The sequence below is a fragment of the Theropithecus gelada genome, chromosome 10 (genome assembly GCF_003255815.1).
Source record: "Theropithecus gelada isolate Dixy chromosome 10, Tgel_1.0, whole genome shotgun sequence".
In the NCBI taxonomy this organism is placed as follows: domain Eukaryota; kingdom Metazoa; phylum Chordata; class Mammalia; order Primates; family Cercopithecidae; genus Theropithecus; species Theropithecus gelada.
Genome location: NC_037678.1, coordinates 29202196 through 29229887, shown reverse-complemented (window position 1 = coordinate 29229887; position 27692 = coordinate 29202196). Strand labels below are relative to the sequence as shown.

Sequence of the window (27692 nt, the reverse complement as noted above, 5' to 3'; positions counted from 1 at the left end):
CAGGGCTGCGTGAACTTTAGTCACCTGGTGACAGGCTGAGTTACTGTGCAGAGTCACCGTGCGCTTCCTTGCTGCTGTGATGTCAGCCTCCCCATCCTCCTGGCCAGGCTGGACCTCTGTGAGAGGCCTGCCTGTCCTGTACCCTGTGTAGACACCTTCCACTGTCCCCAGGATTGCTGGGCACCCCCTGACTGGCCTCTTGTCCCCTCTGGGACTAGGTAAGCTTATGGGTTCTCTGGCAGCTTCTGTTCTTCCCTTCCTCTGCTCCTCCTCGGAGGTGCCCACCCCCGGGGCTGGACAGCATGCACATATTCTGGGAGGCGGGAAGGAGACACTGGGCCTGTGTTTCTGAGGCCTGACTTTAGACTGTTCCCTGTTGGAGAAGGGCCAGGGAGTGTCTGAGGCTGGTCCTGACCCTGCTCCTTGCCCCGTGGATGCAGCAGAGCCATGAAGAAGTTAGTGGTGCTGGGTCTGCTGGTCGTGGTCCTGGTGCTGGTCATTGTTGGCCTCTGTCTCTGGCTGCCCTCGGCCTCCAAGGAACCTGACAACCATGTTACACCAGGGCTGCCGTGGCTGCAGATGCCAAGCACTGTTCGGAGATTGGGAGGTGAGCAGGGCAGGGCATGGGGGCATGGGCCCTGGAAACAGGGCAAGCGAACCTGGGCAATACCTTTGCCCCTCTGAGACTCAGTTTCCCCACATGTAAGCAGGTTGCCTGGGCATGGGGTGTCCCATGTGCATAGAGCTACCTGTTCTTTGCTTGGACTCTCTCAGTAGCCTCTGGGTAGGGAACGGTGACCCCGAGAGCAGGGTGTGGGTCTCCTAGAGCCCAATAGGGCCCTTTTTCCCAGTTCTAAAAGTCTCTGTGTCTTTGGATAAACTCCACTGTTTTGTTGTTTGGTTGTTATTTTTACGTATTTGTCTTTTTATTTTTAGTTATTTATGTATTTATTGTGAGATGGAGTCTCGCTCTTTCTCCCAGGCTGGAGTGCAGTGGCGCGATCTCAGCTCACTGCAACCTCCACCTCCCAGGTTCAAGCGATTCTTATACCTCAGCCTCCCGAGTAGCTGGGATTCCAGGCATAAACCACCATGCCCAGCTAATTTTTTTTTCCCAAGACAGAGTCTCACTGTGTCACCCAGGCTGGAATGCAGTAGTGCAATCTCAGGTCACTGCAATCTCCACCTCCCAGGTTCAAGCCATTCTCCTGCCTGAGCCTCCTGAGTAGCTGGGACTACAGGCATGTGTCACCATACCCAGCTAATTTTTGTATTTTTAGTAGGGATGGGGTTTTACTATTTTGGCCAGGCTGGTCTTGAACTCCTGACCTCATGATCCGTCCACCTCTGCCTCCCAAAGTGCTAGAATTACAGTCATGAGCCACTGCGCTCAGCCTAATTTTTGTGGTTTTAGTAGAGGTGGGGTTTCACCATGTTGGCCAGGCTTATCTTGAACTCCTGACCTCAGGTGATATACCCACCTCGGCCTCCCAAAGTGTTGGGATTACAGGTGTGAGCCACTGTGCCTGGCTTATTTCTCTTTTTAAAGGTGGAGTCTTACCCTATTGCCCAGGCTGGAGTGTAGAGGAGTGATCACAGCCCACACCTGACTAATAAAAAGACTGTTTTGTAGAGATGAGGTCTCACTGTATTGCCCAGGCTGGTCTTGAACTCCTGGCCTCAAGTAATCCTCCATCTTGGCCTCCCAAAATGCTGAGATTACTGGTGCAAGCCACCATCCCCAGCCAGAAAAAAAAAAAAAGAAAAAAATTATTAATAAAATATAGCAATTTCCCTTTGTGTCCCAATTATAAAAGTTACATACGTTTGTTTGCTTGATAAAGAGGGAACTGGCAGGACACAGTGGCTCACACCTGTAATCCCAGCACTTTGAGAGGCTGAGGCAGGTGGATCACCCGAGATCAGGAGTTTGAGACCAGCCTGGCCAACATGGTAAAACCCCATCTCTACTGAAAATACGAAAAATTAGCCGTGCATGGTGGAATGCACCTGTAATCTCAGCTACTTGGGAGTTTGAGGCAGGAGAATCACTGGAACCCAGCAGGCAGAGGTTGCAGTGAGCTGAGATCATGCCACTTGCACTCCAGCCTGGGCAACTGAGTGAAACTCCGTCTAGGAAAAAAAAGAAAGAAAGAAAAGGAAAAGAGAAAACTGTAATCCCAGCACTTCAGGAGGTTGAGGCGGGAGTATTACTTGAGCCCATGAGTTTGAGACCAGCCCGGGCAACATAGGGAGACCCTGTCTCTATAAGAAAGACAGAAAATTGCCAGTCGTGGTGGTTCAAACCTGTAGTCCCAGCTACTCAGGAGGCTAAAGTGGGAGGATTGCTTGAGCCCAGGAGGTCAAGGCTGCATTGAGCCGTGACCGTGCCACTGTGCTTCATCCTGGGTGACAAAGTGAGACCCTGTCTCATAAAACAAAGGCCGGATGCAGTGGCTCAAACCTGTAGTACCAGCACTTTGGGAGGCCAGGGTGGGCAGATCACTTGAGCCCAGGAGTTCTCAACCAGCCTGGGCAACATGGTGAAATCCCATCTCTACAAACAGCAAAACAAACAAACAAACAAACAAAAATTAGCCGGGGGTGGTGGCATGGGCCCGTAGTCCCAGCTACTTGGGAGGCTGAGGTGGGAGAGTCAGTTGAGCCCAGGAGGTTGAGCCTGCAGTGATCTGAGATCACACCACTGCACTCCCGCCTGGGCGACAGAGTGAGACTCTGTCTCAGAAAAAAAGAAAAAGAGAAAAACAAAAACTTTAAAACTCGAATGGACTTCTCTTCCATCCTCCTTTGAGCAGGTGGGCCAGGATGGAAGCCTGTGGGTTCTCACCCTTTTATGTGCCACATGGCAGGGACGCACTGCGGGACGGTGGCTCTGCGGTGGATGCAGCCATTGCAGCCCTGTTGTATGTGGGGCTCATGAACACCCACAGCATGGGCATCGGGGGTGGCCCGTTCCTCACCATCTACAACAGCACCACGTGTGAGTGCCTCAGGAGAGGTGAGGGAGAGGGGCAGGGGGTGTGAGTTGGGCCGAGGCACAGTTGAGTGGCCCCTGGGCTCACAGGGCATGAAGGGTTTGGGTGGGTCAGTCTGCCTACTTGCTTCTCCTAGGAAAAGCTGAGGTCATCAACGCCTGTGAGATGGCCCCCAGGCTGGCCTTTGCCGGCATGTTCAACAGCTCGGGGCAGTCCCAGAAGGGTAAGCCATCCTGCAGGCTTGGGGCATGGGTGCAGAGTCGGCTGAGCCACTGGGAAGGGTCTTGCCCATAGGAGCCTGGCCCCATCAGGGTCCAGGGGCAGTTCTAGCACCCCCATTCCTTCCTGGCCCCATAGCACCCTCCCCAATGAGTGGTCAGGACCATCATCACCAGGGTAAAGGGCTGGGAGCTTCTGTTATTTCTGCTAAGGCCTCTGGGGCCACCCTGTGCAGCACACGGAGAGAATAATTATTATGCTACCAGCTCTCACAGACCAGGGCTCACTGGGGCCCAGGCTGTGCTCTGTGCTTTTCACCCACGAGCCCCTCACACCCCTCCCTGCTCCTTTGCGATAGGGGATGCTGTGTGGATTCCCATTTTACAGGGTGTGGATGCTGAGGCTCAGAGAGGTCATGCAAATCAGCTGAGGTCACATAGCTGGGGGGTTGGTAAAGCTAAAATTGAACCCAGGCTATCTGTTTCCTGCCTTTTCAACAGGCATCCCATTCACTCATTTGTTCATTTGTGGGGATGGCGCTCTAGAATGTGAGGTGGAGTCTCTCTTTTCCAGTCTGGTCTTCAGTGGAGAGGAGGCCCCCAAATTCCCCAGGTACCTGAGGGGAAGCCGCTGTCTATCCAGGGATACTGTTCAAAGGAGGCAGAATAGATTGTGGGGTAAAAGTTGGAGGATGAGTGGGGCTCAATAGCTCACACCTGTAATACTAGCATGTTAGGAGGCCAAGTCAGGAGGATCGCATGAGCCCAGGAATTTGAGACCAGCCTGGGCAACATAGCAAGACTCCGTCTCTACAAAAAATGAAAAAAAAAAAAATTAGCCAGGCATGGTGATGTGGCCATGATTGTACCACTGTACTCTACCTTGGACAACAAAGTGAGACCCTATCTCAACAACAACAACAACAACAAAGGTCGGGTGCAGTGGCTCACACCTGTCATCCCAGCACTTTGGGAGGCTGAGGTGGGTGGATCACCTGACATCAGGAGTTCATGATCAGCCTGGCAAACATAGTGAAACCCTGTTTCTACTAAAAATACAAAAATTCGCCAGGCATGATGGTGTGCACCTGTAATCCCAGCTATATGGGAGGCTGAGGCAGGAAAATCACTTGAACCCGGGAGGCAGAGGTTGCAGTGAGCTGAGATCGTGCCACTGCACTCCAGCCTGGGCAACAAGAGTAGAACTCCATCTCAAAAAAAAAAAAAAGTTGGAGGTTGGAGGGGCAGGAAACACTCACCATAGCAAGTCTTAGACCTCAGGTGGGGATCCTGGGTGGTGCCTTTTGGAGTCCTCTGCAACATACTGACTCTTTAATTTTTTTAATATTTATTGAGAAACTCAGCATCTGTAGACATGAAATTGCTCAGGGTGGCCGGGCGCGGTGGCTCAAGCCTGTAATCCCAGCACTTTGGGAGGCTGAGACGGGCGGATCACGAGGTCAGGAGATCGAGACCATCCTGGCTAACACAGTGAAACCCCGTCTCTACTAAAAAAATACAAAAAACTTGCTGGGCGAGGTGGCGGGCGCCTGTAGTCCCAGCTACTCGGGAGGCTGAGGCAGGAGAATGGCGTAAACCCGGGAGGCGGAGCTTGTAGTGAGCCAAGATCCGGCCACTGCACTCCAGCCTGGGCGACAGAGCGAGAGTCCATCTCAAAAAAAAAAAAAAAAAGAAAAAAGAAATTGCTCAGGGTAAGAGAATGCGGGAATCATAGACTTGGTACCTTGTGGACGCTTGGAATCATTTCTTTAACTAGAATGTATTGAGCATCTCTTAAAGAATCAGGTGTTCCTGAAGCTGGGGTGAAATACAAAGATGGCAAATGAAATCTGTGACGTTCCAGGTCGGAGGAGAAACTAGGCAGGTGCACGTGTGCTACAGGCTTTGGAAAAGCAGACCTGGAGGGCCTCAATATCTAGTACTCTATGGAGGGTGACCTAGTCAGGGAAGGGGATATCTGAGCAAAGACTCAGAGGAAGGGGTGGAGTCAGGGGAGCTTTGTGGTGTCTAGGGGAAGACCAAGTGATCCAGGTGTGATGGGCAGGGACAGAGCCCTGTGGGGAGCTGGGGAGGCTGCAGCAAGTGACCCGAGGGGAACGGCCCAGGTTGTGTGGGATCTCTTAGGTCATGGTGAAGCCTCTGCCTCTTGTCTGAAGGAAGTGGGGGCCTGTGGAGTGTGTGAGTGGAGTGGGATGCATCTGACCTGTGGACCCCTTGGGTTGCTGTATAAGGGACAGGGAGCATGTGGGGACCTGTCTGGAGGTCACTGCAGTAATTCATGGAGAGGATGGTGGGAAGTGGCTGACGCTGGACAGATACACTTCAAAGTGGAGCCTGCAGATTTGAGGATGGATTGGGTGTGATGCTGGTATAGGGAGTCCGCGAGGACCCCAGATCCTTTGTCTGTATGTGGAAGGATGGGGTGACCCTAACGGAGACAGGCAGGGCTCTCAGGAAGCAGGTCTGAGTGGACACTCAGGAGCTCAGTTTTGGGCACGTTTAAGTTTGAGATGCTTTCTTCGAGCAGGCAGGTAGATACTCAGGTCTGGCGATTTGAGGAGCAGTCCAGGCCAGCAGGTCAATTTGGGAGTTGTCAGTGCTTCAATGGAGGCTGAAGCTCAGATGTCAGGCAGACCACCAGGAGAGAGAGCAAAGACAGAGGGCAGAGCAGGAGCTAGGATGGCAGGCGGGGGACACTCGGGTGGAGCCAGGTGCTAGGATGCAGGGGTGGCTCTTGAGGAAAGTGATGAGCCCAGTAAAGCTGAGAGAGGGCACTAGGTCTGGCAGTGTGGGGGTTGCTGGAGAGCTTGGCAGGTGTGGTGGCATGAGAGCCTGATTGGCCTGAGGTGAGATTTTTTTTCTGATACTGATACATGATATTTTCTATATTTATGGGTACATGTAAGTGCTTGTTACATGCATAGAGTGTATAATGATGAAGGCAGGGTATTTGGGGTCTCCATAACCTTGAGTATTTATTTCTGGGTGTTAGCATCACAGTCCTCTCTTCCAGGTACTTTGAAATATACAACATACCATTGCTAAGTGTCGTCCTGGTCTGCTATCGAAGATTAGAACTTCTTCTGTCTAACTGTAAGGTAGAAGGAGTTGTGTGCTGGGTGTCAGACCTTCTGGGATGTATGTGCAGCCTCTAGGAATTGAAACCACTGGCTCTTGAAAACTTGTGCCAGGCTTCAGGGTGGGAGAGGCAGTTCTAGAGCTGCAGTCACCAAGCCTGGGAGTGGCCAAATGGCCCTCGTGATCTCTGGCAAGAGCAGGAGAATACTTGGAGGCAGAGGCCATAGTTGTATCTTTCTGGGCAAAGGGTCAGTGTCTAGTGTACATATGGACAGTGGGGCTCAGAGGGGAAGCAGGTTTCCCTGCTGTCTTTAGGGGAAACAGGGTCTGTTTCCAATGACCTCCTTGAAAGTCAGAACTGGAAGGCAAAAGCCCTTATAGGCTGGGTGCACCTGTAGTCCTAGCACTTTGGGAGACTGAGGTAGGAGGATTGCTTGAGGCCAGGAGTTTGAGAGCAGCCTTGGCAATATAGTGAGATCTCTGTCCCTACAAAAAAATTAAAAATCTAGGCTGGGCACAGTGGCTCACGCCCGTAATCCCAGCACTTTGGGAGGTGGAGGCAAGGCAGATCACGAGGTCAGGAGTTTGAGACCAGCCTTTCCAATATGGTGAAACCCTGTTTCTCCTAAAAATACAAAAATTAGCGGGGCATGGTGGTGCGTGCCTGTAATCCCAGCTACTTGGGAGACTGTGGCAGGAGAATCGCTTGAACCTGGGAGGTGGAGGTTGGTGTGAGCCGAGATCGCACCACTGCACTCCAGCCTGGGCAACAGGAGTGAAACTCCATCTCAAAAGAAAAATAAATTAGCTGCGTGTGGTGGGGTATGTCTGTAGTCTCAGGTACTTCTGAGGCTGAGGTGGGAGGATCACTTGAGCCTGGAAAGCCAAGGCTGCAGTGAGCCGTGATTGCACCACTCCACTCCAGCTGGGGCAACAGAGTGAGACCTTGTCTCAAAAGAAAACACTGTTTCAGTTGGACAGAGAAACTGAGGTTGGGAGAGGGAATAGGACGGAGGTTAAGGCTCAGGTCTTGCCTCTGGGGCAGTTGAAAAGAGGAAGGGAGCCCTTTCTTAGGGCTGACTGGGTCTTGAGGGTGGTCTGTGCTTGACCTGGGTCAGGGAAGGACCTGCTCTTGCTTTGGCACATTCTGGTGGAGCCCACGAGTGTTACAGGACAAGGCCTTGTGGTCAGCGAGATGGGAGGGATCTGTCCTGGCACAGGATTTTAGACACGCAGGCACCTGCACAGACACCTCATCCTGGGACAGCGAAACCCAGTTGCATGCTGCTGCTTCCCCTCCTGTGCCCTCCTCAGACATCCCTGGTCCATGTACACTCCTGCCTGCCGAGCCCAGATATGACCTTAAAAGTCCCCTCCTAATAAAACAATTAAAATTTAAAAAAATAAATAAAAATAAAAATCCCATTCTGCCGGGTGTGGTGGTTCATGCCTATAATCTCAGCTCCTCCAGAGGCTGAGGTGGGAGGATTACTTGAGTCCAGGAGTTCAAGATCAGGCTGGGCAAGATGGCAAGACCCCATCTCAAAACAGAAAAAAAACAAAACTTTCCTTCTAAGCCTCTGCCCCATCTGTAAAACGAGTCAGGGAATATGCCTGGGATGCTGCCTGTGACAGATTCCTGTGTCCCCCACTCAGGACCACTAACTGTGGCTCTCTGCCCCCAGGGGGCTGTCAGTGGCGGTGCCCGGGGAGATCTGAGGCTATGAACTGGTTCACCAGCGGCATGGACGGCTGCCCTGGGCTTGCCTCTTCCAGCCCAGCATCCAGCTGGCCCGCCAGGGCTTCCCCGTGGGCAAGGGCTTGGCAGCAGCCCTGGAAAACAAGCGGACCGTCATCGAGCAGCAGCCTGTCTTGTGGTATGTCTGTGGGTGCGGCCCCCTGACACAGGCAGTACAGGCACAGCCCAAGGACCCTGCAGGCCCCTAGCAGCAGTGGAGCGGCCCTCTGCCTTCAGGACCCCGCACTGATAATGGGCTGAGGAGATGCAGACCCTTCCCACCACGTGTGGGGACACATTCTGAGGTGGGGTCCCAGTGGCCACTGTGGCTGGCCGTGTGTCCTGAGTGGCAAGGGACACTAGGAGGCTCCCGAAAGGGACAATGGGAGGACGAGCGCTGAGTGACAGGGCCACCCACCTGTGACAGGTGCTGCCCCAGCTTTGCTCCGTTCTCCTGTGTGGGCGGGTGTCGGGGATGGTCTAGCTGAGTCCATCCCACCTGCTTCCTCACGTGAGCCCCCTCTGCCCCAGTGAGGTGTTCTGCCGGGATGGAAAGGTGCTTCGGGAGGGGGAGAGACTGACCCTGCCGCGGCTGGCTGACACCTACGAGACGCTGGCCATCGAGGGTGCCCAGGCCTTCTACAACGGCAGCCTCACGGCCCAGATTGTGAAGGACATCCAGGCAGCTGGTGAGTGGATAACCTCAGGGGTGAGGAACCCTGCAGTGGAAACCCTGAGCTGTGGCCCAGAGCCCTGGGGTCTTCCTGTCCTGCCTGAGCCTGCAGGATGTTCCTGGTGGAGGAGGGTCAGTGGCCGGCCATGTGGGTTCACAGCTCCTGGGTATGTCAAAGCCAAGAGAGGCCTTGCGGTCCAGGAGAGCAAGCCCCTGGTGGGGTAAATGCAGGTGTAGGCAAGAGCCAGGGCTAGGGAAGCACTAGAATACGGCCTGAAGATGCAGGAGGACTTGGAGGAGGTGGTGACTGGGCTGCAGATAACTGTGTTAGGCAGGGAGAGGAAGGGATTCCTGGCAGAGGAGCAGCTGGGCTGGCCCAGGGAGACGGGGCTTTGATTCACCAGGAGGGTTACAAGGGATGAGGGTCACCTTGAGAGAGGCGTGGGGAAGGGGCTTTGTGGGGCAGGGGCCTGGAGCTTGGCTGTGGCTTTCTTCAGGTAATTTTTGTCACTGTTTCATGGAGGAGGGTGATTAGCATGTTGACCTTTACCACTGAGGCTGGAAATTGGCATGCCAATACCCTGTCTGTCTGGAGCTGACTCTGGGAGAATTAAGAGCCTCCCTCCCTCCCTCTATCCATTCATCGTGAGGAGAAGAGGCCAAACGGCTGGGACACCGGCAGGAATTCTCCACTTAGAAAAGGCCTTCTGATTACTTTGGGAGGCCGAGGTGGGCAGATCACGAGGTCAGAAGTTCAAGACCAGCCTGACCAACATGGTGAAACCACGCCTCTACTAAAAATACCAAAAAAAAATTTAGCCAGGTGTGGTGGCACGTGCCCGTAATCCCAGCTACTCAGGAGGCTGAGGCAGGATAATCGCTTGAACCCGAGAGGTGGAGGTTATAGTGAGTCAAAATCACGCCATTGCACTCCAGCCTGGGCGACAGAGTGAGACTCTGACTCAGAAAAGAAAAAGAAAGAAAAGAAAAGAAAATGCCCTCTGAGCCGAGCACCATGACTCACATCTGTTGTAATTCCAGCACTTTGGGAGGCCAAGACGGGTGGATCCCCTGAGGTCAGGAGTTCAAGACTGGCATGGGCAACATGGTGAAACCCCATCTCTACTAAAAACATAAAATTAGCTGAGCATGGTGGCTTGTGCCTGTAATCCCAGCTACTCAGGAGGCTGAGGCAGAAGAATCACTTGAACCCAGGAGGCTTGAGTGAGCCGAGATCGTACCACTGACTGCACTCCAGACTGGGCGACAGAGGAAGAGTCCATCTCAAAAAAAAAAAAAAAAGGAAAAGAATAAGCCCTCTGAGGCCAAGCTTGGTGTCTTACGCCTTTAATCCCAGCACTTTGGGAGGCTGAGGTAGAAGTTGAGGCCAGGAGTCCAAGACAAGCCTGGGCAACATAGTGAGACTACAAAAAAACATATTGAGACTACATAAATATAGTGGGGGTGGGGCTGGGGAACCAGAAAACATAAAAAATTCAAAGTATACTGAAAAGAAATATAGCAAGACCCTACAAAAAAATTAAAATTTGCTGGGTGTGGTGGTGCCACCTTTAGCCTCAGCTACTGGGGAGGATCTGCTGGAGGATCACTTGAGCCCAGGAGTTCAAGGCTGTGATTAAGCCACTGCACTCCAGCCTGGGTAACAGAGCAAGATCCTATCTCTAAAACAGAAAAAGGAGAGCACTCTCTGGCCACAGAGGAGAGAAGGAAGCCAGGAAGCTGTGGGGTGGTGGGCAGTGTCAGGGAGACAGGAGCTCAGGAGGGAGTGAGGTTGCCTGTGGCCTCCTCCCAGGGCACAGTCCCACCCTCCAGTAGTGTACTCTGTCCTCCCCGGTAGGTACAGGCTTTTCCCCACCACCGTGGTACAGCCATGCCTGCCCCCAACACCACTGGTGCAGCCCCATCCCAGCGCCCATTCGAGCTGCTGTCCCATTGCAGGGGGCATTGTGACAGCTGAGGACGTGAACAGCTACTGCGCTGAGCTGATTGAGCACCCGCTGAACATCAGCCTGGGAGACGTGGTGCTGTACATGCCCAGTGCACTGCTCAGTGGGCCCGTGCTGTGACGTGAAGTGAGCTGTGGAGGAGCCCTGGCTGCACGACCAGCTCTACCCAACATCACGACAGTGGAGAGGAACATTGACTGGGTGGGCCGGGGGCTCAGGAAACTGAGTCACTGTGTGGAGCCCCAGGTCTTCCTGGGCTGGAGGCCTGGGTCACCACAGGGTGTACAGTGGTTGGTGTCCTCTCTCTGCTGTCTGGGCCATTTGGAGCCCCTGTGCCGTGAGGGCCAAGCCACCTGCTCCAATGAGACCCAGCAGGCCCCAACCTGCTCTTCCTGATGACCTGGCCTGAAATGGCATCACCTGGACTGAGGCCTGTGACCACACAGGCATGGTTCAGGTGGCATCTGGAGCCCTGTTCAGGCTTCCTGTCTCCTCCCACCCCCAGGCAGTGACTGCAGCCCTGGAGACCTGGCACCATCACACCCAGATCATGTCCACCTTCATCGCTGTGGTGCAAGCCGTCGCACAGCTGGTGGCTGGGCAGCTGCCTCGGACTCCAGGAAAGGCGGGGAGCCTGCTGGCTACTGAGTGCTCAGGGCAGAGAAGGCTGGCCAGCAATCCAGGCACAAGATACTCACCAGGACTGGGAAGGGGACTTTGGGGTCGTGCTTCCCCTGTGAGTGGCAGAGCAGCATGATAAATGAGGCTGCTGTGCCAGGCTCAAGGTGGCCTCCCTGGCCTGGCTCCCTACTCTCTGGGCCTCAGTGTATTGTGTGTGAAATGGAGCCATCTGGCTGCGGAGGAATGGAGAAGTGGGATTCGGAGATCTTGACACTGCGGTCGCTGAAACTGGCCTCAGTATCTTCAGCATGGGCAGAGCCAGGCCCGTGGCTGGGGGCCAAGGGCAGGTCCACCCCAAGCCCTGCCCCTCCCAGCCCTGAACCCACCCTGGGACTTGGGGCCAGGCCCTCCCTTAATGGGGCTGGGCGGTGACAATACCTAGGACCAGTGACCCTGGCCCTTTCTTAGGCAGAGAATGGCCAGCTGATGCCGGGAACCAGGCGCCTTCTCAGACGGGCCAGTGTCCGGCTCACCCTGCCAAAGACACAGGAGTTCGTGAAGCTGAGGTCTGAGGAGTGGGGATTGAGCAAGAGGCTGGAGCAAAACATCTTGGTCAGAGCCAAGCTCCTGGGGGGTTTCCAAGAGCAAGCCCAGAGTGAAACCCACGCTTGTGATCCTCTCCAGAGGGAGGCCTGGTTCTCAGGGAACAGCAAATTGGAGGAGGTCTTCATATCCCAGGGATCAGGGCTTGGACCAGCTGGGGACGCAGCCCAGAGGGAGTGGGTCTGGAAGGGAACAGCTAGACACAGCAGCCTTCACCACTGGCAGCCCCTCCCGGCCTCCCTCGGGGTCTGCTCCCTCCTCCGGGCACCGTTCCAACACCTGGGGCAGGGTTCTGGGAAAGGCTGGTGGGAGGCTGTGATCACAGCCCAGCACCTGGATATTACCAGGGGCACTGGGGCCAGGAGCCAGGTGAAGCCAGGTCAGGGGTCTCCTTTAGAAGCCCCGAAAACCTGGTAATACCAAAGGGCCCACAGACATACTGGGTTTTGTGCCTGCGGAGTTGAGTACCACCGGGTCTAAGCCCTGGAGGGCTGTGTCCCTGGGGCTCCCCAGGGGTGAGATGGAGGTGGGCTCAACTGGTGTACACGTCACTCCTCAATCCTTATTTTATTTATTTTTTAATTTTACTTAAACAAATAGAGATGGGGTCTCACTACGTTGACCAGGCTGGACTTAAACTCCAGACTTCAAGCAGTCCTCCCAGCTCGGCCTCCAAAGTGCTGGGATTACAGGGATGAGCCACTGCACCCGGCCTCGATCCTTATTTTGGCCTGAGAGGAACGGCCGTGGCCCCGTTTGCAGGGGAGAAGACTGAGGCTGGAGGGGCAGGCCTTGCTCTGGGTTGCACAGCAGCAAGAGAAGTGGGAGCTGGTCACAAGGCTTCCTGGACCTGACACGCTGGTGGGGTACACCCTGGTTCTACAAGTCCCGTGGGGCTCAGCCCAGGACTACCTTGGGGGGTGGGGGACTTAAATCCTCTCCATTCTCTTCGCCCCTTCCCCCATCATTTCCTGAGGAAGGACATTCAGGGACCTCCCTGGCTGTGCCTTGGGCTAGGACCAGAATGACACCCATTCTTTTCCCTGGGCCTTTGCTCAGGCGGTCCCTGCACCCTGGCCTCTGCCTGACCAGGATGGTGGGGAGAGGAGGGGGGACGTCCCCTCCGCTGCTGTCTCCACTGTTCCTGCTGCCCTGGCCTCTGGGCTTCCAGGACTGCAGTGGGTGGGTGGGTGGGCTGGCCTGAACCCAGGAATGCATTTCAGTTCCTGGTTAAGCAAAGTCACTGAGGCTTGGGAGTCGGGTAGGGGCGGGAAGAGGTGTCCACAGGCCCCCACCGCGAGAGGCAGCCGTGGGAACAGCTTGCCTGTAAACAAGCACTCAGGCCCAGGCTGACTAGAGGCTCTGGCTGGGACATTGGGACCTGGCAGGCTGTGTGGCCTGTAAGGACACAGTCTGTCTCTGTGCCTCAGTTTCTCTGCTGCCCAGTTGGGCGTCCCAGACTCCAGGTGTAGACATCTGGAGCAGGCAGTGCTCAGCTGGGAAAGAAGTGTGGAGGACTGGAGGAGCCATGTGGGAAGGATTACAGCCCACATCACCTGCACCCCTCCTGAGCCTGGTCAACAGAGCCCCTCAGTGGGTCCTCACTCCCCTGGCTGCCTCCCAGTTAGACACCCTGAGGCCTGGGGAGAACAGGGCCAGGCCAGTGTCCCCAGAGAGGCTGCACTGCCAGCACAGTAATAGCGGATTTGGATTCAGGGAAGCAGACCCGCAGCCAGGGTGGGGAAGAGCTGCAGGCTGGGCGTGGCACCTAGGCGTCACAGCCTCCCTCCCTGGAGGCCCACGCTGCATTTCCAGGACAGCAAGTCCCAGAGATGGATGGTCCCAGGTGCCAAGGGCTAGAGGCATGGTCTGTCTGCATTCCCCACATGGACGTCTTGTAATCACCAGTGTTTGATGCTGTCAAGTCCCGCTGTCCTCTGTGCAGACCGGGAAGCCCTTGGTCACCCTGGGGCGTTATGGGACCCAGGCCAGGCTGCAGAAGTGTAGGGACTTGAATCCAAGTCCTAAGTGACACCACCTTGGGTCCCTCTCCCTCTGTCTCTGTTCAGCTCCACCTCAATGCTGCCTGTGCTGGGCCATGCAAAGAGGGTTAGGGGATAGAGATGGGAGCTGGGGAGTGGGGCTCCACTCTGGGAGGTGGCAGCCTTGCTGGATCCAGGGGAGATAGTTGAGCAGCCCCAGCTCTGCTTTCCCGGAGCTACCGGGAACCCCGGGAATGGTGTGGAGATTCCTGGGAGCCCTGCCCCCACCTGCAACCGCAGTGCAGCAGGCACCAAGTTCTCCTGCACATTGGGACAGTGTGACCCTGGCCTCTGGTGAGTGGCAGGTGGGGCCTTGGTACCTGCCAGCAGTGAGGGAGTTACCACAGCAGCTGGTTCCTCTAGGCAAGGAAAACTCCCCTCAGACGCTTTGCTGCCTGGCCTCCTGCCAGGAACAAGCAGGAGCTGAAAACTAGAAGTTGAGGCGTGAGTTTGGCCACTCCATAGTGTGCACTTGGGGAGGACAGCAGCTCGCCACAGCTGCCAGCCGTCTGTCCATTCACCCATCTGTCCATCTGGCAGCCCACTGTTCAGAACCGTCTGTCTGTGCCCTCATTTTTAAGGCCATCTCTGTCCCATTGTCTGTCCGACCATCCTTCTCTTACTGTTCTCTTTATCTAGCTATTTGGCCTGTCTGTTGATCCATCTTCGTGTCTGTCTTCGGTCCCCACCTGTTTGTCCATTTGTCCAATTACCTGTGAGTCTACTGTGTGTCTTCTTGTCCATTCATCTGCCCACCCATCTGTCCCTCTGTCTGCCCACCAGCCTCCCCTCTCCTCCTGGGCCACAGAGCCATGTCCTGCGACTGCAGGGCCTTGATCAGCCTGGTCCTCCTGGGGCTGGGGCTGGCACTGGCTGTCACTGTGCTGGCTGTGGTCCTCTCTCGACACTAGGCCTGCTGTGGCCCCCAGGCCTTTGCGCACGCTGCTGTTGCTGCCCACTTGAAGGTCTGCTTGGATATTGGATGGTGAGTGAGAGGTGGGAGGGAGCTGGGTGACCTTTGGCAGCCAGTCTCTCCTGGAGAAGGAGAGTGTGTGTGTGTGTGTGTGTGTGTGTGTGTGTGTGTGTGTGTGCACGTGCACTGGCCCAGGGAGCAGGAACTGTGTGTGTGGGCTTCAGTGCCTGCAGGGCTTGGGCTCAAGGAGGCAGCCTCAGGGCCTTTGCACAGAACAGGTGGCAGGGTGTGCCCATGGGGCAGATGGGGACTTGGGGACAGTGGTGGTGTGTGAGTCCACACCTGGCTCCAGGATTCAGGAGGTCCATTTGCATATCCCGGGTGGGAACCGACTTGGCCCCACCTGACCCTGCTGGCCAGTACAGGCCCCTTCAGTAAGGCCAATTCTCCAAGGCTGGGGTCTTCTCCCAGGGTCATAAGGGGTATCCAGTATCCCTGTGTGGGTACTGGCCTGCTGGGGTACACACAATGCTACCATAGCCAGTCTGCCCCAACTCCCAGTCCATGACCACATCTCGGGTCTCTCTGTCCTGGGGAGCCTGGTGCCCCACCCCTCACATCCTCTCTCCCTGAGTCAGGGCCTGGGTCTCGTGAGCTGAGCGACTGATACTTGGTGTCCGGGATGAGGGTGTGGTGGAGAGGGGCCACGGCGGGTGTTTCCTGACCCTCTTCCAGGAAACCCAGCCCAAGGGAGGACTTCGCTGCTGCCACTGCAGAGAGGACACATACAGGACGCCCCTTCCTGCCCCCTGCCTCCCATTGGGCCCACAAAAGCTGGGGGAAGCCTCCCCTCCCTGCAGCCACCTGGTCTGCTTCCCAGAAGTTCTGTCTTGCAGGCTTTTGGGAGGATCCCAGTGCTTTGTAAACTAAAGCAAGGGAGGCGTGGCCGTTCTCTCTCTTTGTTCATTCATTCACCTTTTGAGTCATTCCTTCCTCCCTCCATTCCCCCATCTGTCCATCCTTCCCTGCCCCGATTGCTCATGCCACACCCCCAGCTCCTCCTGACCTGATCTTTTGGTTTCTCTTCAGGGCTTTTTGTCTCCTCCCACAGGGCTGAGAATGGCAGCTCAGGGACAAGTGGGAGCTGGGGACTCTTGGTCTCCCGGGTGGCTCCCAGGGGATTCAAGGGATTGACGCCAGCTGCCACCCCAGGCTCTGCTCAAGAGGACATACAGAGATGTGGCACCCACTTAAACTCAAAGTTGCACAGATGCAAATGAGACTGGGGTCTCAGGCACCAGAGACCACCCGTGGGCACATGGCCTTTGGGAGTGGGGACCTGCTGCCACAGATCTCTGAATGGAGTCTGGACCTACTGGATCTCCCCAAGTGACTGTGGGGGTCTCCATAGCATAACATGTCTTGCTGTGCACGTGAGGGTCAGTGGTTGGCTAGGGGGTCTCTGCTCTAATGCTTCCTACACTGGCACTCCCTCAAACTCCCTTGGTGAAGAGAGAGGATGTCGTTTGCCACAGTGTTTTATCAAACAACTCTCTCCACTTCCTGTTTTCAGAAGCCGGGAGTGGAAGAGAGCCTGGGGCTGGCCCCAGCTGCTGCTGCAGAACAGGGATCACTGGACGCTGGGACCCTGGCCGGGCTGGCTGGGGGCCTCAGGAAAAGGCCTGCTGCAGCATTCTGGCCAAGATTCCTCCCTGCAGAGGCCCCTGGCCATGCTGCCGCAGGGTCTGCTGGGGCCACCAGAAGCCCATGCTCCTGCCTCCATCTCTCCTGTCTGTCAGCAGGCCCTCCCAGAGTCCAGTCTCCTTTTGAGACGGTGTCTTGCTCTGTCACCAGGTTGGAGTGCAGTGGCGTGATCTTGGCTCACTGCAACCTCCGCCTCCTGGGTTCAAATAATTCTCCTGCCTTAGCCTCCCGAGTAGCTGGGACTACAGGTGCCAGCCATCACGCCCAGCTAATTTTTGTATTTTTAGTAGAGATGGGGTTTCACCATGTTGGCCAGGATGGTCTCGAACTCTTGACCTCGTGATTCGCCCACCTCAGCCTCCCAAAGTGCTGGGATTACGGGAGTGAGCCACAGCACCCGGCCCCGTCTCCTACTCTTTGATTCAGCACCAGGTTTTATTCTTGGGATTCTGCTACAGCCAGAGACTCTGGGGTTGAGTTCCTAAGGCTTATGTGAGTGTGGACCCAGCACCATGCCTAGTAGACATACAAAAGGAGCATGGTGACAGTGAGGCCTGTCATCTCCAGCATAATGACTCTTGATCCTTGTAAAAAAGGTGATTTTTGGTTGGGCGTGGTGGCTCATACCTGTAATCCCAGCACTTTGCAAGACTGAAGCAGGCAGATCACTTGAGGTCAGGAGATCCAGACCAACCTGGGCAATATGGTGAAACCCTGTCTCTACTAAAAATACAAAAATGAGCTGGGCATGGTAACAGGTGCCTGTAATCCCAGCTACTCAGGAGGCTGAGGCAGGAGAATCGCTTGAACCCAGGAGGCAAAGGTTGCAGTGAGCCAAGATTATGCCACCAGCCTGGGTGACCAGCCTGGGTGACAAGCTCAAGACAGAGCTTGGTATTAAAAAAAAAAAAAAAAAAAGTTTATATTTCTGTTCTAATGGTCATCTTAGTATCTTCCTTCTATAATTCTTCTATAATTATAATAGCTACATAGGATATACTACAGCTAGTACTTTGGTTTTTGGATATTCTATTCGCTCCTGATGGTTAATGTATTTGTCAACTTGGCTAAGCTATGATGCCCCATTGTTTGGTCAAATACTTGTCAGTATCTTGCTGGGAGGTTATTTCATAGATGTGATTAACATTGACAGGCAGTTGACTTTAAGTAAAACAGAATACTCACCATAATATGGGTGGGCCACCTCCAATCAGTTGAAGGCCTTAAGAACAAAAACTGAGGTTTCCCAGAGAAGCAGGAATTCTGCTTCAAGACTATAACATGTAAATCCTGCCTGAGTTTCTGGCCTGCTGACTGCTCTACAGGTTTTAGGTTCCAGACTTCGAGATCAACTCTTTGTGTTTTTTTTTTTTTTTTTTTTTTGAGACGGAGTCTTGCTCTGTCGCCCGGGCTGGAGTGCAGTGGCCGGATCTCAGCTCACTGCAAGCTCCGCCTCCTGGGTTTATGCCATTCTCCTGCCTCAGCCTCCCGCATAGCTGGGACTACAGGTGCCCGCCACCTCGCCCGCCTAGTTTTTTTTGTGTGTGTTTTTTAGTAGAGACGGGGTTTCACGGTGTTAGCCAGGATGGTCTCGATCTCCTGACCTCGTGATCCGCCCGTCTCAGCCTCCCAAAGTGCTGGGATTACAGGCTTGAGCCACCGCGCCCGGCCTCAAGATCAACTCTTACCTTAATTTATAGCCTGTGGGCATGCCCTACAGATTTTAAACTTGCTAGTCCCCACAGTCATGTGAGCCAATTCCTAAATAAATCTCTATGTATGACCTGTTGGTTTAGTTTCTCTGAAATACTTTTTTTTTGGGCGGGGGGCGGGGGCACAGGTGGAGATGGAGTCTTGCTGTGTCACCCAGGGTGGAGTGCAGTGGCACGATCTTGGCTCACTGCAAGCTCTGCCTCCTGGGTTCATGCCATTCTCCTGCCTCAGCTTCCCGAGTAGCTGGAACTACAGGCACCCGCCATCACGCCCGGCTAATTTTTTATATTTTTAGTAGAGACAGGGTTTCACTGTGTTAGCCAGGATGGTCTCAATCTCCTGACCTCGTTATCCACCCGCCTCAGCCTCCCAAAGTGCTGGAATTACAGGCGTGAGCCACCACGCCTGGCCTTCTCTAAAAAACTTTTACATCGAGTTTTCTGGATGTTAAGTAATACTGAAACTGGCTAGTAACTTCTTTTTTCTTTCTTTCTTCTTCTTCTTTTTTTTTTTGACAGGGAGTTTTGCTCTTGTTACCCAGGCTGGAGTGCGATGGCACAATCTCGGCTCACTGCAACCTCCACCTCCTGGGTTCAAGTGATTCTCCTCCCTCAGCCTCCCAAGTAGTTGGGATTACAGGCATGCACCACCACGCCTGACTAATTTTGTATTTTTAGTAGAGACGGGGTTTCTCTATGTTGGTCAGGCTGGTCTCGAACTCCCGACCTCAGATGATCCGCCTGCTTTGGCCTCCCAAAGTGCCGGAATTATAGGCATGAGCTACCGCGCCAGCTCCTAGTAACTTTATTTTCTGTAATGTGTCTCTTATCTCTAATAATACTTTTCTTCTTCAAGTCTACTTCATTAAAAATAGTTATGCTGAGCATGGTGGCTCACGCCTGTAATTTCGGCACTTTGGGAGGATGAGGTGGGTGGATTGCTGAAGCCCAGGATTCAAGGTCAGCCTGGGCAACATGGTGAGACCCTACCTCTACAAAAAATACAAAAACTAGTCGGCTGTGGCTAATACAATTTGACATTGACACACTTGTAGTCCCAGCTACTTGGGAGGCTGAGGTGGGAGAATCGCTTGAGCCTAGAAGGGAGAGATTGCTGTGAGCCAGGATCACGTCACTGCACTCCAGCCTGGGAGACAGGGTGAGGCTCTGTCTCAAAGAAAAAAAGTTATACGGCTTTCTTGGTTAGTGCATGCATGGTATATTTTTCATTATTTTCCACCTTTCTGTATCCTTATATAAAAGGCATTAGTTGGGTTTAACTTTATTTCCAAGTACTTTAATTTTTGTTGATTGTCCTTTTAAATGTAACTAATGATTTATTTGAGTTGAAAGCCACCACCAATTTGTTTTCCCTGCCTGTTCTGTTTCTTCTTATCTCGTCTCACATCTTGTTTTGCATTTATTATTTTTATTATTCAATTTCCTCCTTCTCTATTAGTTTCCTAACTGTGTAGTCTTGGAGTTATTTTAAAAGATGACAGCAGATTATTTTAGAGCTTACAACATGTATCCCTCACTTACCAAAGTCTTAACATGAGTTAGTACTACTTTTTTTTTTCTTTTCTTTTCTTTTCTTCCTTGAGACGTGGAGAGTCTTGCTCTGCTGCCCAGGCTGGAACAGTGGAGCAATCTCGGCTCACTGCAACATTTGTCTCTTGGGTTCAAGCAATTCTCCTGCCTCAGTCTCCTGAGTAGCTGGGACCACAGGTGTGCAACACCATGCTTGGCTAATTTTTGTTCTTTTCTGGTAGAGACAGTGTTTCACCATGGTAGCCAGGCTGGTCTTGAACTCCTGACCTTAAGAGATCCACCAGCCTCAGCGTCCTAAAGTGTTGGGATTACAGACGTGAGCCACTGAGCCCAGCCTATGAGTTAGTACTTCTATCCTCCTCCTAGTCAGTACAAGAACCTTGGAACAGGAACTAAATTTACCCCCAATGACTTACATGCTAATATTTTTGTGTATTTTAAATATGTGTGTGTGTGCGCGCACACACGTGCATAGATGTATCTGTGTGTGTTTTGTGTTTTTATTCTTATTTATGTTGAGAGTGTAGAGGTTTGTAAAGGTAAAGACAATTGTATAATGAAGCCCCATGTATCCATTCAATTTCAACAACCATCCTATGGCCAAGCTAATTTCATGTATACTCTTTCCTGCTTCCCTCTACCCTATATTATTTCAGTGCAATCCCAGATACATAACTTTACCCATACATATTTCAGTATGTTTTGTTTATTTTAAGCCCCACAAGATATCATTTTCTATATTACTATAATTTTATACCAATAACATTCATTTAGATTTACCCACACGTTTACCTCTTCTGTTACCCTTTATTTTTATTTATAAAAACATCTTTGGGAAAAAAATATCTTTAAGCACATGGCCAAGGATCTTCTGAGGGCTATGTCATGGGCAAAATATACATATATATTCTCTCTATATATGTATATACACATATATTCTCTCTATATATGTATATACACATATATTCTATATATATGTGTATATATACACAACCATATATATGTATATTTCACTTTCACTTTTTTTTTGAGACCGAGTCTCGCTGTGTTGCCCAGGCTGGAGTGCAGTGGCACGATCTCAGCTCACCGCAACCTCTGCCTCCCAGGTGCAAATGATTCTTTGTCTCGGCCTACCGAGTAACTGGGATTATAGGCATGACCCACCATGCCTGGCTAATTTTTGTAATTTTTTTTTTTTTTTTGAGACAGAATCTCACTCTGTCACCCAGTTTGGAGTATAGTGGTGCGATCTCAGCTCACTGCAACCTTCGCCTCCTTGGTTCGAGCGATTCTTCTGCCTCAGCCTCCAAAGTAGCTGGAATTGGGATTACAGGTGTCCACTACCACACCCAGCTAATTTTTTCATTTTTAGTAGAGATGGATTTTTGCCATATTGGCCAGGCTGGTCTTGAACTCCGTATTTTAGGTGATCCACCCGCCTCAGCCTACCAAATGCTGGGATTACAGGCGTGAGCCGCCCCCTCACCCCGGCCTGAAGGCAGTATCTTTTTTTCCTCTGGTTACCTTTAAAAGTTTTGTCTTTGCTTTGAGCAGTTTTACACTGATGCATTTAGGTGGCTTTTCATTCCATGACTTGATTCTTTTTTGTCCATTTTAGAATATTCTCAGCTTTATCACTTCAAGTATTACGTCTTCCCCATCCTCTCTCTTCTCTCCTTATGAGACTCCAATTTCACATGACTTATGCCTTGTTAAAGTATCCCCCATGTCTCTTAATTCATTTCCTGTATGTTCTGCTTTTCTCTCTGTACTTCAATTTGTATATTTTGCATCAAACTATCTCCCAATTAGCCGGGTGTGGTGGTGTGCACCTGTAATCCCAGCTACTTGAGAGGCTGAGGCGGGAGAATTGCTTGAATCCGGGAAGCAGAGGTTGCAGTTTAAGCACAGATCATGCCATTGCACTCCAGCCTGGGTGACAGAGTGACACTCTGTCTCAAAAAACAAAAAAAACCCTATCTCCTAATTCACTATTTTTTTTGTTTGTTTGCGTCTAGTCTACTGTTCAAATTGAGTTCCTAATTCCATTTGTGTTTTTTGTTTGTTTGTTTGTTTGCTTGCTTGCTTGTTTTTGAGACTGAGTATCTGCTGCCCAGGCTGGAGTGCAGTGGTGTGATCTCAGCTCACTATAGCCTCTGCCTCCCAGGTTCAAGCAATTCTCGTGCCTCAGCCTCCTGAGTAACTGGGATTACCACCATGCCTAGCTCATTTTCGTATTGTTAGTAGAAATGGTGTTTCGCCATGTTGGCCAGGCTGGTCTTGAATTACTGGCCTCATGTGATTCTCCCGCCTCTGCCTCCCAAAGTGCTGGGATTCTCCCGCCTCCGCCTCCCAAAGTGGGTGGCCTGAACCATCACTCCCAGCCTCCATTTTTTTATACTTGCCAGTTTTCTGATGAAATTTTTGTTTCTTTATATCCTTGAATATAGATATAAAGTACGTATTTTAAAGTACATGGTCTGATAGTTTCATAATCTAGAGATCCTATGGGCCTTTTTAAAAGTTGGCTGTGCTTTCTCTTGAGCTTCGTTCCTGCTGTCTTTATTTTCTTGTTTGCTTGATTGTTTTTAATTTAGCCCTGGCAAGTGTATAAAAATTGTTAGAGGCTGGGTGCAGTGACTCACGCTTGTAATCCCAGCACTTTGGGAGGCCGAGGCGGGCAGATCACGAAGTCAGGAGGTCGAGACCAGCCTGGCCAACACAGTGAAACCCCCATTCTCTACTAAAACTACAGAAATTAGCTGGGCATGGTGGTGGGCGCTTGTACTTCTAGCTACTCGGGAGACTGAGACAGGAGAATTGCTTAAACCCGGGAGGTGGAGGTTGCAGTGAGCCGAGATTGTGGCTCTGCACTGCAGCCTGGGCAACAGAGCTAGACTCTGTCTCAAAAAAAAAAAAAAAATTATTAGAAATAGTTAAAAAAAATAATTTGGAGGCCAAGCACGATGGCTCATGCCTGTGATCCTATCAGTTTGGGAGGCTGAGTTGGGCAGATTGCTTGAGCTTAGGAGTTTAAGATCAGCGTGGGCAACACAGTGAAATCCCCAAAAAAAAAAAAATTAGCTGGGTGTGGTGATGTGTGCCTGTAGTCCCAGCTGTTTGGGACGCTGAGATGGGAGGATCACTTGAGCCCAGGAGATGGAGGCTGCAGTGAGCCATGATCGTGCCACTGCACTCCAGCCTGGACAACAGAGTGAAATGCTGTCTCAAATAAATAAATAAAAATAAAATAATTTGAGACGTAGGAGTCTGAAATTCTGGGATCTCCTTTATGCAATTTGAGTGGCTGAGATGATCTGAAGCTGGATCCAGTGCTCCTGAGGGCTGCTCTATTTCTGGTTGACTGTCACTCCTAGAGTAAGAAACCTGCACCCCACGTGTGGGGCATTATGGCATCCCCTGCCTCAGCCACGTGAGTAGGTCAACAGCACTGCTCTAGACCAGGTGTGGTGGCTCACGCCTACAGTCCCAGCTACTCGGGAGACTGAGGCAGGAGGATTGCTTCAGGCCAGGAATTTGAGACCAGCCTGAGCAATATATTAGATTGGTACAAAAGTAATTGTGGTTTTTGCCATTAAAAGTAATGGCAACACTGTCTCAGAAAAATAAAAAGCAAAAAAAAAAAAAAAAAAAAAGAAACAAGGAAAGAAAGAAAGAAAAAAAAAGAGAGGAAAGGAAAGGAAAGAAAAGAATCACTGCTCTCTCAGCCTCTTCAGGATTGGCTGTCGCCTTAAGGAGAATCCTGGCCTTGCCTCCAGCCCTGTATTTCTCTGCCTCCTTTGCCTTTAAGCGCATGTTTTCTATTTGCTGGGCTTTTCTAGTTCTCTGTGGCAAGGTGTGATGTGAATTAAAGTCTCCCATTACCAGGAAGTCTGATTTACATTTAACAGATGTTTGATTTTTTTTAATGTAAGGGAGCAAGGCTGACGCTGGGGCCTGGGTAGGAGGCCATTGCAGTAACCCAGGTGAGAGAGGTTGGTGGCTTGGACCAATGTGGTAGAGATGGAGGTAGAACCTCCAACCTGAGTCGCTGGTGGGTTGGATGTGGGGAAGGAAGAAAGTGACCAATCCAGGATGGCTCCAGGGTGTAGGCGCTGAGCAAAAGGGGGAGTGGTTGTGTCCATTTCTAAGACAACGAGGACTAGGAGATGAGCCATTTCGCGGGGAAGGTTGGAAGGAAAATCAAAAGTACAGTTTAGGTCATGGTATGTTTGAAATGTTTCTTAGACAGCCGGTGCAGGTATCTTGTGCATAGCTGGGTATAAGTGTCTGGAGTGTAGGGAGAGGACTGGCTGGAGATAAAGTTGGGGAGTTACCAGCACACAGGTTGCATCTCATGCCATGAGCCTAGATGGACTCACCCAGGGAGAAGAGATAGATGCACAAGGACCACGGACCAAGCCTGGGGCCCCCAACATCAGGAGTCGAGGGAGGTGGGAGGAAAACCAAAGCCTGGCAGGGTAGGGGAGGTGGGTGCAGGGTCCTGGGCCGTTCCCTCTTGGGGCTTTGGTTTCCCCATCTGTAACCATTTTCCCCATTTTGCCCCGGAAGCCAAAACAGTTGACAAGGCTGGAAGCAGACAGGTTGGGGAAGCAAGGGACTCTGTTAGCCCAGAGTCCATCTCATAATGCAGAGATGGAAACTGAAGCCTGGAGCAGGCCAGGGGCTGTCTGAAGGGTCCATGACCGCTCACCTGCTCTGCCCTACTCAATGCCCAGGAGACAGTGCCAGCCCACCAAGCCCCGAGCCTGCTGGACCAGTGTGCACAGGCTCTCCCACTGGGCACAGGTGAGGCCCCACGGGGGTCCCCCACTCCCACCCCCCAGGTCCACTAGGACTGACCAGAACACCCCTGCAAAGGATCAGTGCCTCACGGACAGGCTGTGACTCCCTGGCACTGGGGGACAGGGAGTCTATGGGGAACCCCCAACCCCAACCTGCAGAGATTGAGGGATTGGGAAGGTCCCCCTTGGGAATGGGCGAGCTGTGATCCCGGGAGAGGGCCAGGCTGGACAAAGGCCTGGAAGGTTGAGTGGAGATGGGTTGGTGGGACAGGGTGGGGCTCCTGGGGCCAGTTTGTGCAGGGCCCCTTGGGCCTGGCCATGGACTTTGTGGGGAGCCACAGGTGGTTTGAGCGGGGAGAGGGACATGGTCGGGTGTGGGCTCCAGAAAGCTCACTCTGGCTGCTGTAGCTGGGGGGCCACAGGTAGGGGTGATGGCAAACCCCTGGGAAGGCCTGGAAGCCACAGGTTTGAGAGGTGGGATGTGCCATGCAGGGGCCCAGTGGATCGGGGAGCTCTGGGCTACACTGAGGCCCAATGCTGCCATGGCCGCCTGCCCTGGGCTCAGCTGTTCCAGCCCACCATCGCACTGCTCCAAGAGGGGCATGTGGTGGCCCCTGTCCTCAGCCAGTTCCTGCACAACGGCTTCCTGCACCTTCCTTGCAGGCGTCAACCCTGCGGTTAGCCCCAGGGCATCCCACCAGCTCCACCCTGCTGTCCCATGGGAACCTCACACCCAGATGTCTAAATCAAATGCTTTCTCCTTCCCGGGCCCTCTTCCCCTGACACCCCCTGAGGTCCACGCTTCTCTCTCCAACTACATCCTGGTGGTCTTTTCCCCTCCCACCACTCCAGTTGCCATCGGGGGTCAGCAGAATAATTCCCCTCACACAAGATATCCCAGTGCAAATCTCCAGGACCTGTGACTACATTAGGTTGCATGGCCAAGGGTCGGAAACACCATGCAGGCATGAAGGCAGCTCACCGGCTGACCTTGGAGGGAGACCACCTGGATTGGCGTGTGGACCATGTGATCATAGGGGCCTTCAGTGTGGAGGGAGGGCCAGAAGCAGAGGCCCATTGAAGGAGTACATGGCTACAGAGGGTCAGGGGACACACCATGGCCAGCTCTGAGATGGAGGAAGGGCCCCTAGCCCAGGAACGCGGGACGTTTCTTTCTAGGAGCTGGAAAAGGCAGGGAATAGATTCTCCTCTGGAGCCTCCAGGAGGACCCAGCCCTGCCGACACCTTGACTTCAGCCCAGAGGACCCGGATAACCAAGTCCAGTGAGAACTGATCACGTGTCTGGGCATTCCCACCGCTGAGTTCCTGGTGATTTGTTACAGCTGCAAACAGAAGCAGGCCACCTCCACTGCGTGGCTCCCTGTGTCTATGTCCAGCCCAGATCTCGCTCTGGAGCTGCAGACACAGGTATCCACTCTCCCTAACATCTCCATGGGGGTGCCAAATCACTCAAACTCACACTTCACCCCACCTGGCCACCCCCTCGGGTGCTACACCCAGAGACCCAGAACCTTAAGGCCTGACTCAGAGCCCCATGTGGGGCAGAAGCAAGTGAGCACCTCTGACATCCAGACTGCAACACCGCTGCTCTCACTTCCCTGTGAGGCCTCGCTCGTGGCTCACACCTGGCTGTGTTCTGCCTGCAGTGTGGAGATGGGGTTGCTGGTCGCAGCAAACAAGGGCCTTCTCCTGGTGAGAACAGTGATGTGGTGCAGGACTCCAGCACCACCTCACCTGGGTGTGGTGTGGGGCCTGGGCAAGGCCCTGGGTCTGTCTAAGCCTCAGTTTCTTCATCTGTGAAATGGGTGAAACACACCACTGCAGAGAAAACTGTTGGTCATGACCAGGCCCCTTCAGGGCCACTGCCCCTTCCCGGCAGCTGGGAGCGCCCCCTTCAAAGGAATGTTGCCCATGGTCAGTGCCACCCTGGCTCAGAGTTGGGGCAGGGAGCAACTTCTTAGGAAGTACGCCGAATCGCATGATCAGGAATCCCCATCTCAGCTCTGCTTCTAGGGAACCTGGCACAAGGCTGCCCACTTCACACAGGGCTGCCCGTGTGCCCCTGCCCAGGCACCTTACACAGCCACTCACTCGCCACTGCCACTCTGGGGCAGCTGCCACTTACACATGCGGCCAGGGAGGCCCAGAGGGATCAGCACCACTTTCTGCAGTGCCTCCCTCCCTCCCTCCCCCTTTCTTCCCTCCCTCCCTCCCCCTTTCCTCCCTCCCTCCCCCTTTCCTCCCTCCCTCTCTCCCTTCTCAGTCCTCAGGGCTGTGAAGGAATGGAACTCTTTAAAGCCTCAGCGTTGCATTTGCAGTGAATGTCCTGGTGTTTTTTGGTTACCAGAGAAGAGTTGCAATTAGGAAATCTCAGATGCATCTGTGTTCTCTTTTCCAGTTTCCATAGTAATTCCCAGTGTTATCTGTCATCTGCTCAAGAGAGGGGTGACAGCTGGGCCCTCTCCAGGTCCTGCCAGCTGCCAGCCCTCCAGGGCAGCGGTCGGGATGGTGCATGAGGCTGGTCTGGTCAGTGGCACGGCTGAGAAGAGGAAGGAGCCCCAGAGTAGGTTTTGGGAGGGGGAGGAAGGCAGCCAGAGACACAGAAGAAACACTTGCTCAGACAGGGGCTTTCTCCCACTTCACAGGTGAGCATCTGTAAAGAAAGGGAAGGGTCTCACCAAACCCAACAGACCAAAGCCTTGGGATCTGTCAGTGAACACGGGGTTGTGTCTGTGGGCTCATGGGAGGTGCAAGCAGCCAGCACCTCACACTCGCAGCATCCCAAGGCACCACAACCCCATGGCCACAGTCGGTCTACCAGACCCCGACCATGAAGGCTGAGGATGGGGTCCCTTCCATCCAGTCCCACGGACACTTCCGAATGTCTGCACCACTCAGAGGTGACTTGGAGCAGCCATTGGGTTCAACTCTGCAGCCTGGCAGAGGGAGCGAAGTGGCCAGGCCTGGCTGGGGGTCACTTGGGAGGGGGCTTGGAGACTCCTGTGGGCTCCCCAGGCCCAGGCAATAAC

At 53.1% G+C, this 27692-nt stretch overlaps 1 pseudogene; it reads left to right on the top strand.

Moving 5' to 3' along the window:
• The first annotated feature begins 447 nt into the window (after positions 1–447).
• LOC112632400 overlaps positions 448–27692 on the top strand; it is a 66046-nt pseudogene continuing 38801 nt past the window's right edge.